The following is a 4107-nucleotide window of genomic DNA, read 5'->3' as shown; positions in this document are numbered from 1 at the left end:
CCTTTCCAAGGAATAGCCTTGTTTACTTACATGTCCAAAATATGAAAGATGAAGACGCTTTACCATCTTTGCCTCCAAAGAGCACTCTGTATGCACCTTTTCCAAGACATATCTGTTTGTTCTTTTAGCAATCCATGGGATAGTGAGTACTCTTCTCCAGCACCACAAATCAAAGGAATCAATTATTTTTCTTTTTTTTTTTGTTCTTTTTTTTTAAAGGATATTTATACTATATTAAAAAACCACAAAATAAAAAACGGAATCAACATGTATCTTAGAAGTCCTCTCAAGAGTCTCAGAGCCCAAAGAGCCTTGAGGCTGATGCCTTTTTTCTTCATGCTCAGCTTGCAGCTCATTTAAGATCAGAGATGACTTGTGTTCTAGGATCTGAAAATCAAACTTGTTCTGCCAAATCCAAGACCCTGAATTTATCCAAATTGTACAAACATGCTTTCACCATCTGTCCACCAAAATACCTCCCATTCAGATCAACAACAGCTTTAATTGCTGATTCAACCCTCTCAAATTCTACGCATTTTCCAACTTTGCCATATTTTTCCACATTCTTCCTTGGTTTCAACTTCTAAGTCTTCATCTACCTCGCCTGCACCAACCATGTTCCTTAGTAGGGCCACTTTAGTGGGGCACTTAAGTATTTCAGTTAATGGATTTGAATCCGATTTCTTGGCAGCATCTTTCTCTGTAGCATTACCAACAATGATCTTGCCTCCACATTTGCTTGTTTTTTCCACTGACAATGCAGTGCTCAGCCCCTGTTCATGCTTCCCAAGACCTTGGCCTTCCCGGAAGCCATACTTCTGCATGATCTTATGTGCTACCGTGCCACCCATGTTAGCAAGGAAGGAGTTGCTAGGCCCGGTTGGAGATCTTGGCCTATCCTGTTCATCATACACTGGGGGAGGGATAGCAGCTTTCGAAGACTGTGATCGAGGCCTTGAATCCTCTTCATAGGGAAAATCTCGGGGTAACTCTTTGTCTTTTTCTAGAAGAGAAGTAGGTGGTGCAATAGCAGCTCCGCCCATACTTCTTTTCCTCCTCTCTCGCTCATAAACTTCACCTTCATCAGAATCTGGATCTGGTTGCCTTGAAAATCCACTAGCTTCATGTCTGTCTTTACGCCTCTTTTCTTTTTCTTCTATTTCTTTCTGTCTTTCCAGCTCCCACTGTCTTTGTCGTTCTTTTCTTTGGCGTTTTACTACTTTCTCATAATCATTAGAAAACATAGGATCATATTCATCAGCTAAGGGAATCAAAACTTCTCCTGCAGAAAATCCACTGGGAACAGGATCCTTTAGGCCAGCTGCTGCATGAGGTGGGGTATCCACAATCTGCCGGTCATCTGACGAACTGTCTCGTTTTATGTCAATTACTGGGGCAAGGACCGTACTTTGTTTTGCCCTTTGGCTCTTTGCTTGAGTGAGAGCGGCCTTCTTCACCTGAAGTTGAGACTGCAAAAGTTTGACATTTTTGGACCAGCCTTCTGTTTTTGAATCACTGGTTTCCACTCCCAGGTCATCATACAGGGACATCTTGTTTTCAGTTTAATGCTACTTTTCTCTTGGAATGGATGTGAACATCATCAGAGCACAGCAGACCATGTCTTTGTTTCTTGGATCTCTCCTCAGCTCCTAGCACAGTGCTTTGTTTAATTGCAGATACTCAGTCAACATTTGCAAATGGATTACTGGCAGACCTTGAATTATGGACAAGTTCCATTCCTGAATCTTTCTTGATGTTGAGTCTTTGGCGTGATAGCATCACTTTTGCTCCACTAGGTCAACTGGTCTCTCTCTGTGTTGTTAAGTGCCGTCAAGTCATAGGCGACACATAGCAATCCTATGAACGAAAGTCCTTGACACTTGCACGCGTGACTTTCATCCTTTCTCCAGGTTCATAGGGTTTCCGGAGGCAAGCTATTTATGGAAGTGGATGCCACTCCTCCTGGTTTCACTTTCTCCAACCAAAGCTCAAAATCCTCCGAAGTTTTCAGTACTGTAAAGAGGTCCTGCGTCCAAATTGTATGAACACCCCTGGCCTCATTCATGATGCACTAAGAAGGATCTTCAGGTTCTTCTTACAAATGACTGATTGCTTCAAGGATGGTCCATCTCTTCACTTCTATTCAATATCTTACTGGAGGCCCTTTTGTTGTTGCTGTGTACCACTCACTTGGAACCGACCCATAGCTGACCCTCTGGCTTCATCTCCAGGGTTCCATAGGCAGTACCTCACCACAGACTCTCTGTAGTCTGGTCAACTTTGTTTCTCTTATGTTGGCCTCACAGCTATTGATGATGTTGAAGACACTGATCAACCAAGAGGCACATGTCAACAATTCGGAATAAATTATTTTTCTATCATCTCCGTTCATTGTTCAGCTCTCTGACATTTAGTGGAGATTGAGAAGAACATGGCCTGAATCAGGTGTACCTTAGTCTTCAAACTGACATCATTACTCTTCAGCATTTTAGAGATATCCCTGACAGCAGACTTCCCCAATGCAATATTGTCTCGTGATTTTCTTGTTGATACCAAGGGTGTTACCTGTTGATACAAGGTAGATGTAATAATTGACAGTTCCAATCCTTTCTCCATCTGTCACAGTGTTGACTGTTGGTCCTGTGGTGAGGATCTTTGTCTTCTTGATGTTGAGTTGTAATCCATATAGTGAAATCTGTAGTCCTTGATCTTTTATAGCAATAATTTCATATCGTTCTCAGTTTCAGCAAGCAAAGTTGTGTCATCTGTATATGCAGGTTGTTGATGAGTCTTCACCCAATTCTGATGCCACATTCTTCTTCACAGAATCTGTCTTTGCAAATTATTTCTCAGCTTTCATATTGAATAGGTACAGAGAAAGAATACAACTCTGATGCCCATCCTTCCTAATTTTAAACCTTGTGGGTTTGTTCTGTTCAAACAATAGCTTCTGGATCTAAGTATAGCTCTCTCATGAGCACAATAAATTTTCCTAGTTCTCTAGTGCTACTATAAAAGAAATGCCACAACTGGGTGGCTTTAAGAAATGGAATTTTGTTTTCTCTCAGTTTAGGAAACTTAAGTCCAAGTTCAATGTTCTATGTCTAGAGGAAGGCTTCCTCTTTCTGCTGGTTCTTAAAGAAGTCTTTGCCTCTTCAGTTTCTTCTTTTTTCAAACTTATAACTGTTCTTCTTTTTATTAATTCATGATTCAGAAGACATTAATAAGACAAAAAAGTCTAGTACACACACCATGACTTCTTGAGAAATATTTTGGGTAAGATTTAAATTATAAGCAGAGTTCTGATGAATATAATGAATGTGGGATAAATTTCTTCAAAAGAAAGGCAGTCCTAGCCTCCATGCAGTTAGTTTTTCTTGAATAATCTCTTACTCTCCTCCCAAGAAAGGTGGACTCAAAATACACCCTGCCTTATTAGCAAAACAAAGACAACTAATTCCCAAATGGGATTATAAAACTAAACCAAATCCATTGCTGCCAAGACCAGTAGAACTGCTCCATAGAGTTTCCAAGGCTATAAATCTTTATGGAAGCAGTCTGTCTCATTTTCCTTACACAACGTGAGAAAAATTTCTCACCCACAGTGGCTAGTGGGTTTGAACTACTGGCTAAATATTTTATGCAATGTGTAACACTTGTGACTCATAGTGACCCTATGTACAACATCCCTAAACTCTGCTCTGTCCTGTGCCAATCACACTGTCTCTGACACACCAATCCCTATAACCTCAGTTACTGAATCAATCCACCTCATAAAGTGCCAAACCTCTTGCAATGTCCTTCCACCCTACCAAGCATGATGTCCCTCTCCAAGGACCGGTCCCTCCTTACAACATGTCCAAAATATGTTAGACAGAGCCTCAGAATCCTTGCCTCCAAGAAGCCACCTGGTTTAACCCTTTCCAGGATAAATCTGTTTGTTTCTCCTAGCAGTCCATGGTACCCTCAATACTCTTCTCCAGCACCACAGCTCAAAGGCGCCAATTCTCCTTCTAGCCCCCCTAGTCAATGTCCAACTCTCTGATGCATAACAAGTGATTGCAAAGACCATGTCCTGTATCAGGCACACCTTAGTCTCCAGAGTGA

The 4107-nt window shown here is 41.2% G+C and overlaps 1 pseudogene; it reads right to left on the bottom strand.

Moving 5' to 3' along the window:
• Positions 1–394: 394 nt before the first annotated feature.
• On the bottom strand, positions 395–1550 carry LOC102868960 (annotated as a pseudogene).
• Positions 1551–4107: the final 2557 nt, after the last annotated feature.

Source organism: Elephantulus edwardii, unplaced genomic scaffold (genome assembly GCF_000299155.1).
Source record: "Elephantulus edwardii isolate Elephantulus edwardi_28Jun2011 unplaced genomic scaffold, EleEdw1.0 scaffold00001, whole genome shotgun sequence".
Taxonomy (NCBI): domain Eukaryota; kingdom Metazoa; phylum Chordata; class Mammalia; order Macroscelidea; family Macroscelididae; genus Elephantulus; species Elephantulus edwardii.
This window is presented reverse-complemented; position numbering and strand designations above follow the sequence as displayed.